The 11,271-nt window shown below is 30.4% G+C and overlaps 2 protein-coding genes across 7 annotated transcripts in view; one reads left to right on the top strand and one right to left on the bottom strand.

Moving 5' to 3' along the window:
• LOC124420081 overlaps positions 1 to 11,271 on the top strand; it is a 131,544-nt gene that overhangs the window by 17,491 nt on the left and 102,782 nt on the right. The window contains exons 1-2 of one of the 6 annotated variants that reach the window (XM_046951827.1): positions 1,734 to 2,007; positions 2,441 to 2,579. The exons of 1 other annotated variant lie outside the window; for it this stretch is intronic. The gene's annotated coding sequence lies outside the window, so the exon portion shown is untranslated. Of the gene's footprint in view, positions 1 to 1,733; positions 2,085 to 2,375; positions 2,580 to 2,930; positions 3,037 to 11,271 lie in introns of those variants that run through there. 4 more of the 6 variants (XM_046951825.1, XM_046951826.1, XM_046951824.1 and 1 more) reach the window with 4 other exon arrangements.
• Positions 1 to 11,271, bottom strand: part of LOC124420082 (ryncolin-4-like) — a 16,527-nt gene that overhangs the window by 4,576 nt on the left and 680 nt on the right. The window lies entirely within an intron of this gene.

Below are 11,271 nucleotides of genomic sequence, written 5' to 3'. Positions count from 1 at the left end.
ATAGATAGATAGATAGATAGATAGATAGATAGATAGATAGATAGATAGATGGATAGATAGATAGATAGATAGATAGATAGATAGATAGATAGATAGATAGATAGATAAGTATATAGATAGACAATACAATTGCCTCCAATTGGAAAAAAACAAAAGCTGGTTCTAATACCAAAACCTAATAAGGCACTCGGAGAGCCATCATCTTCTAATGATATATAACAGATTGCTTCCAGAAGTTGAAAGAGCACGAGGACTCTAAGAAAACAGTATGGCACTCAGGAATCTTGATGTTCCATCTTACCTGATCAGTATAATCGGTGACTATTTCAGAAACAAAACTCTATGTTATGAAACCGATATTGGAGTACAACTCTAAAAAAGTTCATCAGGAGTTTCACAAGGCTCGCTTCTTGGATGAAGATGAAATATATTCAAATGAAATCATATGGATCATAAGAATGTTGCTTATGAAAACAGATTTGGAACTTGCAGACCACAAAACAGAAGCAGTACCTTTAAGCAACCGAAGGAAGAAGGAGATAATAGAAATAAAGTGGTTATAATTGATGAAAGGCTTAACTTTTAGACTCATATGGAATATACATGTGAAGAAGCAGCAGCCTTTAACAAAGTACTAAGCAGAATTATACCTAATGTCGGAGGCCCGAGTCAAAGCCGAAGGATATTACTATCCAGACTAACGATGTCTATCTATCTTTTTACATGGCTCATCAGGGTAAAGTCACTTAGATGTATATCAAGAAATAACGAAATGTCCCAATTTAGACAGCGCTGTCTTAGGGTTATAGAACAATTTCACTAGATGCGATATGAGTAGTTGCTGGAATTGTCCCACTAGATATAACACCTGATGAGAGTCGCAAGACATAAATGTTGGAAAGAATAGACGCTGCAGAAAGAAACCATGCAAAAATGGCAAAGTATATGGTAAAACCACCAAAAAGGACGATGGACCTTCAGCCTGATTCCAGTAATAAAAAATGTGTAGAACGAAAACATGGAGATGTAAACTATAACTTTACACATTTTCTGACAGGACATGCTTAACAGACAGATTTTAACAGACAGACAGTCAGACGGACAGACATGGCTATATCGTCTAAGAATTTGATAAGGACCCAGACAATATAAACTTTTGTGGTCTATGATCAATATTTCGATATGTTACAAATAGAATAACAAAAAAATAACAATAACTCAATATATCCCTCATATTTTTTGATGGTGATTATATAAAAATAAAATATTTAAGTTTTAAAAATGTGTATAAAATTACTTTAAAAATTTTTATATAATTTATTATTATCATTTGCTGGCAAAGTTTTTCCACATATTATTTAACATTGAAAACTTTAAAAGCGCCAAAAGTTATGCTACACAGAATGTTGTATATTTTTTTTATGCTGTAAGACAAATGCAAGTTCACAAGGTGATGTTGTTTGCTTTGCAATAACTTTGTTTTATTTTGCAATGAAAAAAACAAAGAAAATAATAAAATGTCAACATAACATTAATGTGGATGATAAGTTAAGCAATAAAGTGAAATGTTAACAGTAAATGTAACTGTTAACAACACATAAATGTTAAGCTACAGGTTTCAATGAACAAGGACTATGGAAAGCCAAAACAAATAGAAGAAGAACAAGAAAATGGTATAAAATCTTATGTTTGTATAAGTTACAATTTAGTTTAAATATTTTTATGCTGCATAACGGTCGTAAACAACAACGCTTTTCGGTTGGAAAAAAAAAGAAATATCGTAAACAAAAATTAATAAAAAAGATTTGTTGTAAATGTGTTGGTTTTTTTATTGTTGCTTTAACAAAACACAATAACAACAACAACAAGAAAAGCTTGTACTTCGGGATTTCCTACTAACCTACTCAATACTGATAACATTACGTTAGTTTGCATTGTGTAGTGTTGCGTTACGTGATGTGATTATTTATGTATTTGTGTGTATACGCAGACAAATGTATGCTAACGGTATGTTCGGTTATTAAATCCGTTGGCTTTTTGTTTTATTTGTTTGTTTTTCTTTTGTTTTTCCTTAATATGTGTGCGTAAGTTCATGTGTGTGTGTGTTTATACAATTGTTGCTTTTTCATACTTTTAACTTACGTTTTTTCTGTTTTGTTTGTTTGCTCGTCATAAAGGGTAAAATTGTATTTGTTGTTTTTCTTTACTAACTGTTCATTATTCAAAGAGTATGTGTTTTTTGTTGTTGTTGTTTTTTTAACGTTTGTTTATTCTTGTTCTATACAATTCATTCATTCCAATTGTTTACATTTCAATCTACTAAAATGGTCGATGACTAAAATGTTAAGGGGAATTTCGCATATATTTTTTTTTAGGTTTTTAAGCAAAAATCTAATGAAATATTTATAATGTGTGTTGGTGGTTTTTATTCATGCAACAGTTGAGCATGTGAATTGAATGTGAAACGAGTGGAAAATTAAATTAAATATTTAACTAATAATAAATATAAATAAATGGCAAAAATAAGTAAAAAAAAAACAAAAAGTATGTTAAATGTTAAAAAAAACACACACAAAAAGGTAAAAATTTCATTTAATACTAAATTCCAAAAAAAAGCGCAGAAAAACAAATAAATTTTAATAAAGTTTAAAAAGTTTTTTTTTATAGTGCCTAAAGCACTATAAAATAAAATATTAAAAAAGCACAGTTTTTAGAAAAAAATTTAATGAATATATAATTTGTTGAAAACAAGGATTAAATATAAATTTAAATTAAAATAAAAATTAATAAAATAACCAAAATATAAAAGCTAAAAGAAAATACTACACAATTCGTATAAAAAACAATTTTTAGTGAAATTTTTAATATTTTTTTTTAAATAAATCATTGAAATTAAAGACGTTGGTTAGGAGAAATTTTTAATGATAATAACACTCATACGCCTGTTTGTCGATTTAAAGCAAATTTTTGTTCAAAAATTTAATTCAAATAGTTCCAAGGATAATAGATCAGTTTTATTCATATAAATGGAATACGGTGGGTATGAGTAATTTTTCAATAATAATAACACTCATACGCCCTACTTTTCAACAGTTTATTGTGCTGTTTCTAGATACCGAGCGAGTAGTTTGAGCACAAAATTTACTTGTATTTTGTTATTGTAACAAAAACAAAATACAAGTAAAATTTTAACTCAAACTACTCACACGTTATCTAGAAACAACATATATGAGTCGATTTAAAGCAATTTATTGTTGATTTCAAGTTGGTGATCAATTTTAATGGAATATGGTTGGAATGAGTGATTTTTAAATAAAAATAATACCCATAAGCCTTACTTTATGACAATCCTCACCAGTAATGAGACTATTAATATCCATTATTTGATGAACAACTGATTTCAAGTTGCTTTTATCAATTTTAATGGAATACGGTTGGTATGAGTGATTTTTAAATAGTAATAACAGTCATACGTCCTTCGTGAGTCGATTTATAGCAATTTTTTGATGAACAACTAATTTCAAGTTCATTTTATCAGTTTTAATGGAATACGGATGCTATGAGTAATTTTTAAATAATAATATCACTCATGCGCCCTACTGTATGACACGGCGTGTCATACAGTATGTGTCGATTTATATCAATTTTTTGATGAACACGTGATTTTAAGTTGTTTTTACCCATTTTAGTGGAATACGAGGTCATTTTATCCATTTTAATGGAATACGGTTGGTATAAGGGATTTTTAAATAGTAATAACACTCATACGCCCTACACGGCGTGTCATACAGTATGTGTCGATTTATATCAATTTTTTGATGAACACGTGATTTTAAGTTGTTTTTATCCATTTTAATGGAATACGAGGTCATTTTATCCATTTTAATGGAATACGGTTGGTAAGAGGGATTTTTAAATAGTAATAACACTCATACGCCCTACTATATAACGCTCCTCACCAGTTATGTGGCTTTTCAACAGTTAGGAGTCCATTTAGAGCTGCTCCAAGGATATGTTTCAAAAACAAATCAATTTTAACCAATTACATGGAATACGATTGGTATGAGTAATTTTTAAATAATAATAACACTCATACGCCCTTCGTAAGACACTCCTCACCAGTTTTGAGTCAATTTATATCAATTTTTTTGATGAACAACTTGTTTCAAGTTCATTTTATCAATTTTAATGGAATACGGAAAGTTTTAAATAATAATAATAACAATCATACGCCTTTCTTTATGATCCTCACCAGTTATGTGTCGATTTATTGAAATTTTTTGATGAACATGTGATTTCAAGTTGTTCTTATCAATTTTAATGGAATACGGCTGGTATGAGAGATTTTTAAATAGTAATAACACTCATACGCCCTACTGTATAACACTCCTCACCAGTTATATGTCGATTTATTGCTTTTCAACAGTTACGAGTCGATTTAAAGCTGATCCAAGGATATGTTCCAAAAAACAAACAAATTTTAACTAATTGTATGGAATACGGTTGGTATGAGGGATTTTTAAATAATATAACACTCATACGACCTTCGTAAGACAATCCTGACCAGTTTTGAGTCGATTTATAGCAATTTTTTGATGAACAACTGGTTTCAAGTTCATTTTATCAGTTTTATTAGAAAACGGTTGGTATGAGTGATTTTTAAATAATAATAACACTCATACGCCCTACTGTAAGACACTCCTCACTAGTTTTGAGTCGATGTATAGCAATTGTTTGATGAACAAGCTGTTTTTATCAATTTTAATGGAATACGGTTGGTATGAGTGATTTTTAAATAATAATAAAACTCATACGCCCTACTGTACAATACTTTTCAAGAGTTATGATTCGCTTAAAAGGAATTACGTTATAAACTCCTGTTTTCAAGTTGCTTCAAGGATATATTCCAAAAACAAGCCAATTTTAACTATTTATATGGAATAAGGTGGGTATGAGTGATTTTTTAATAATAATAACTCATACGCCCTACTGCATGATACTTCTCAACCGTTATGATTCGCTTTAAAAGAATTTAATGATGAACAACTGATTTCAAGTTGCTCCAAGGATATATTCCAAAAGCAAACCAATTGTAACTATTTATATGGAATACGGTAGGGATGAGTAATTTTGAAATAATAATAACACTCATACGCTCTACTGTAGATTAATTTTCAACAATTACGATTCGTTTTAAAGGGATTTAGTGATGAACTACTACTTTCAAGTTGCTCCAATGATATATTCCAACACCTGGACATATTCGGAAATTCGATTGCGAGGGGTGTTGGTTAAATAATAGACTGATTGTAACCATTTTCAATAAGTTTCGACCTTATGACAAAATTGATGTATCAAATTTCATCCAAGTATCGTGAAAATTAATCACACGGTTTACATGGGCAGACAGACGCACAAACAGACTGAGGGACGGAGAGACAGACACAGCTAGATCTGATCAGAAAGCGATTCTTATACGATTGTTATACTTTATGGTGGATATTAGCATGTGGGTGTAACAAACAGCAAACAAACTACAAAAAGGTATTTAAAGAACTACCTGTAGTAGGAGTAATTGTAAAAGTAGTAAAAGACTTAAAATGCCGACTGTATGTTACCATATAAGTCGATTTTATTACATTTTCAATACTAAAGCAAGTATTTTTTAATAATATTGAATTTTGTTATAATACTATTATTTTTAAAATTTTATAAAAATAATTTTCTGAAGTATCCTTTGTTAGGTGTGCCAGGGCCAAATGATGGCCGATCATAACGAAAATCTGTAAATATAAAACAAAGTTGTATAGAATGAATATAAAGTTATGATAATGGCAACTGTATGTATTATCTGTAAGTCCTTTATTTTGATCAAAAGGTTAATATGGATATTTGATCAATATCTTGTCATATACCTCCAGTAATAATGAGGCGGGTTTACGTAGATTTGCCATTCCATATGTGAATATTCATCTGAGCCCTAATAAAGCATAAATGTTCCCGGTCCTTTTGATGTTCTGATTTAATTCAGACATGTCGCCCTTTTGCTTGCCCTTCTGCTTGTCTATATTTCTGAAAAAATATCGTATATTTTAAAATTCTTAAACCATTTTCTCTATGATTATTCAAAATCATAAGTGTCGGACCTAAGGATAAAGACACACAGCTACAAATTTTGCAAAATCTGCAGGCGGTTTATAGAGGACCTGCCTTCAGAGAATAGAGGATTCGACATAGTTTAATATAACATTATTACTTGCATTTTTTCATTTCATATGACGTTATGTTAAATTGCATATTTTAACATAATTTTAACCTGTCAGTAGCAAACGGTTATTTTTTTTAAAACTCCAATGTTTTTTTTTTGTACTATTTAAGTCATAATAATTCATTACAGCCATTTATATGCAAAATTTAAAAATGATACAAAATATGTGCAAAATATGTGTATGTATGTGCTAAACATTTCATAGTTGCTGAAAAAAAGTTAATTAAATTTCAAATAGAAAATACTAACAATAAGCTAGAAAAAATTAATTAACAAATCAGTTATTTAAATGAAATTTATTCTTAGAAAAAAAAAAAAAACTGAATGTGAATACATTTTACATAATAAAAATTTTAATTAATATTTTAATAGCTAAAACAAAAACATATATGTAAATGCATAGTATTATCTATATAAAAAGATAATCTGTAATAATTAAAGTAGTTAGAAAGACAAAGGCTTTTGTAAGTAAAAATTATTTTAAGGATAATCCTTTGAAAAGGATGAAAAAGGATTGAAAAGGATGTCACAAAGAGACAGAAGTAAGAAAACTGTAATTTAAGGGACTAACCAACCAACTAACTAACCAACTAAATAACTAACTAACTAACTAACTAACTAACTAACTAACTAACTAACTAACTAACTAACTAACTAACTAACTAACTAACTAACTAACTAACTAACTAACTAACTAACTAACTAACTAACTAACTAACTAACTAACTAACTAACTAACTAACTAACTAACTAACTAACTAACTAACTAACTAACTAACTAACTAACTAACTAACTAACTAACTAACTAACTAACTAACTAACTAACTAACTAACTAACTAACTAACTAACTAACTAACTAACTTACTTAGTACCTAACTAACTAACTAACTAACTAACTAACTAACTTGAATTTTATAAAAGCACAGGCTAACAAGGCTTTCACATACTTTTAGAACTAATTAGACTGATTATACCCTACACCACTATAGTGGGGAGGGTATTATACGTTTGTGCTGATGTTTGTAACATACAAAAATATTGGTCCAATACCCACCTTAAAGTATACCGATCGATTCAGAATCATTTTTTGAGTCGATTAAGGCATGTCCGTCCGTCCGTCTGTCCGGCTGGCTGGCTGTCCATGTAAACCTTGTGCGGAAGGTACAGGCCGCAATTTTCAAGATAATTTGATGAAATTTGGACCAAGCATGTTTTTTGGCACAAGGATGAAGCCTATTGAAAATGGTTGAAATCGGTCCATTATTTCACCTAGCCCCCATACAACCGTACCTCCCGATTTGAACTTTTTATGATATAATTACGTCAAATATTCTGCTATCTCTCTAAAAATTGGCACAAATAAGTTTTATATAAGTATAACTGCAGATTTTCGTAAGGATCGGCCTATATTTGACCCTAGCCCCCATACAAACCCCCCTTCAAAAAATGACTTAAACGACTAAAATTGACTTGTAACCATTTGTATCGCAATGAAACTCAACAAAACTAACTGTTATTTAGAAATATATCCTTTTCCCAAATTTACCGAGGATCGGCCCATATTTGACCTATATAAAGCCTCATTTAGAAATTTTAGTTTTTTATCAATAAATGGCTTAAATATTTTGGAATTATGGTAATATTCAACATAAAAGTTTCTTTACAAAAAATAAAAATTTTATAAAAGTAAAAATTGTAAAAATATACGCATGGTGTAGGGTATCATATGGTCGGCCATGCCCGACTATACTTTCCTACTTGTTTTGATTTAATTTTATATCCTACACCACTTCACCAAATTCAACGATTATTGTCCATGTTTGGCTCTAATTTCTATATAATGATTTTTTTATACCCTACACCACTTTAGTGGGTGGTCCTATACCCACCTTAAAGTATACCAATCGGCTTAGAATCATGAGTCGATTAAGCTATGTCCGTCCGTCCGTCTGGCTGGCTGTCCATGTAAACCTTGTGCGCAAGGTACAGGCCGCAATTTTCAAGATAATTGGATGAAATTTGGCACACACGCTTCTTCCAAGGACGAAGCCTATTGAAAATGGTCAAAATCGGTCCATTATTTCGACTAGCCCCCATACAACCGTACCCCCAAATACGGCCTTTTGGCTTATAATTAATTTAAATGATCTATTATGTTAACAAAAGTCGACAAAACTTAGTTTTATAGAACTTTAAATGACACTAGCTATTTTTATAATGATCGGGCTTCATTTGACCCTATCCCCCATACAAACTCCTTTTCAGAAAATTACTTAAAGGTCAAAATTCACTTAAAAACACTAATAACACTTTTAAATTCTACATAAATAATATTGAAGAAGACTTAACTCTCCCTACCAACATTTTTAGATATGTATGAACCTTTGATTAAAATTAATAATAAAACTTTATGAAAAATAAATTATTTTTAAAATGTACTCATGGTGTAGGGTATCAGATGATAATAACAATACCGTTATAGCAAATCCCTAAGCCATAGGAAAACTTAGGATCCTCTCACAAGCTCTGAGGTAAAGAGGACGTTGAATTTTTCCTTGTTTCAGATATACTTAAGCCATTTATTATTGAATAAATTTAAGTCAATTTTTGAAAGTGGCTTTTTATAGAAGTAAATGAGGCTCTATAATTAAAAAATTCATGAAGATCATCAAGACTAGTATAGAACTTGCTTCTGCAAGCTTTTTGTCGTTATACGAGTATATTAAACAAAAACCCTATTCGACGGGTTAAGTTGTATGGGGGCTATGTGAAATAATGGAACGATGTTAACTATTTTCAATGAACTTCTTGAAAATAGAAGATCATGTGCCAAATTTAATTGAATTATCTTCAAAATTGTGACCTGTAGTTTGATTACAAAGTTTACATGGACAGACGGACGGACGGATATGGCTAAATCGACTCAAAAAATGCTTCCCAGCCGATTGGTATACATTATGATGAGTATAGGACAAATATTATTATGTGTTACAAACGTCAGCACAAACCCAATATACCCTTCCCATTATAGTGTTGCAGGATATAAAGAGCTTATCGTCTTCTAATATACACTCGAAGCCAACTCGTACTTCACTCAGAGCAACCTCAAGTCAGAATCCTCCTTTAGTAAGGGTGCAAAACTATGTCAGATATTCCGAAGATGAATCATCATCGATTGTAAGGGTGTCTCAAAAGAATCCCCGAAAAATGGGGAAAACAAGCCAGACAATGGAAAAGGAATCTTAAGCAAAAGTTTCCAGAAGAAGACATCGGGACGATCTCTGCAATGCAGTTTACGACACTGGTTATCCGACAGACGAAATTACAAAAGACCCACAGAGTAAATTAAAAGATCTGATTAACAATAAAATAGTAAATCACTTCAAAGGGCAAACAACCAATAAAAAGCGTGAGATGCGAGTTCAGCATCAGGCGTAATATTGATGAGATTGTCATCTCACCATTGGAACTTGGTGGAAAATATCGCTCCTCCCTGGAACGGCGCCTAGCTAGGAGTGGCAAAGAAAAATAAGCTTTCGGAGCGCTTAAAGTCCACTATTTACTTACTTGCGACAGTAAACTGACCTACAGCCATTTTGTTATAAACTTACAATAGTAAGTAATGTAGTATTTGTGGGCGTATAGCTTTCTCAATACATACAAAAACACATTCATTATTTATGTAACTAATTAATTAGAAAAAAATAGATCACATGTTAAAAGATGTTCAGTAGATTAAAATGTTCAATATTTCAGTTCAATGAAATCCAAAATTTTTAATGAATATTTAGTTTTCAATATTTTTAAATTTTTATGGGAAATAATTGGATTCTTTTGCATTGGCATTTCTACCAATGAACTCTTTGTGTCATAATAATGTTTGTTAAAAAATTTTTATATTATTATTAAGTTTTTAATAAACAATTATTATATTATATTAATTTTGTTAAAACTATTTAAAAATTTACATAATTATCATTAAAAACTATGATATGCATTAGTTAATGTGCATGGATTTAGCAATGACACATGAAGTATAAATAATTATTTATGCATTTAATATAAACAATTTTAAATGACCGTGCTGAAATAAATATTATAAATTCAATTTACATAAATAGTATTTATTTATATATTTTGTTATTTTATAATACAGATTAAAATAATGATATAACGAAATGAAATATTTATTTAATAATATTTTAATGGCGGTAACATAAATAATCATTAGGGAGGAAAGGAAACTTTCCCCACAACGACAGTGAGAGAAATCTACTGTCGTTGTGGAATTCGTTGACCATTGCGTTGTTGTATAGATTTCTGACGTTTAAAACTTTCAGCTTTGAGACAAGACTGGTGGTATTCATATTTAAGTTGGAGTTTGTGTTGACATTTATTGTGTTGCGTTGGTTTGTGTTGTTGTTTGTAGCAATGTTGACATGTGGGTTTAGACATGTGTTTCTATCGGTTGTAGTCATGTTGTTGTTTGTGTTATCTTCGTCGACTATATTTGTGTTGATGAAAATGGTATTTGTGCTCGTGATGTTTAAGTTTGTGTTTGTACTGTTTCTTTCAATGTGTCTGTAATGCTCGACGGCCGGGTTGTTCAAGGGTATTTGGGGCTGGTATTGGTGCTGATGATTTTTTAAGAGGATTCTTAGAAAACGGTTTTGTGTTTGTTATATACTGTTACAGTATGGAGAGCTACCCCAGGCTGTAATCCCGTGTCGTATATAGGATTCTACTAACGAAAAGTAAGTTTGTTTCAGGACAGTAAAAGTTGTACAATTACTTAGATGGAAAAGACTGCAAGAAGATTTCCTGAGCTTTTTGCATAGGTCTTGTATGTGTGGAAGCCATTTGAATTTAAGTATAATTTCTTTATTTGGAAGATGACTTACTAACTAACTAACTAACTAACTAACTAACTAACTAACTAACTAACTAACTAACTAACTAACTAACTAACTAACTAACTAACTAACTAACTAACTAACTAAC

Source organism: Lucilia cuprina, chromosome 5 (genome assembly GCF_022045245.1).
Source record: "Lucilia cuprina isolate Lc7/37 chromosome 5, ASM2204524v1, whole genome shotgun sequence".
NCBI lineage: Eukaryota > Metazoa > Arthropoda > Insecta > Diptera > Calliphoridae > Lucilia > Lucilia cuprina.
Note: the sequence above shows the minus strand (reverse complement) of the source record. Positions and strands in the feature narration are given on the sequence as shown.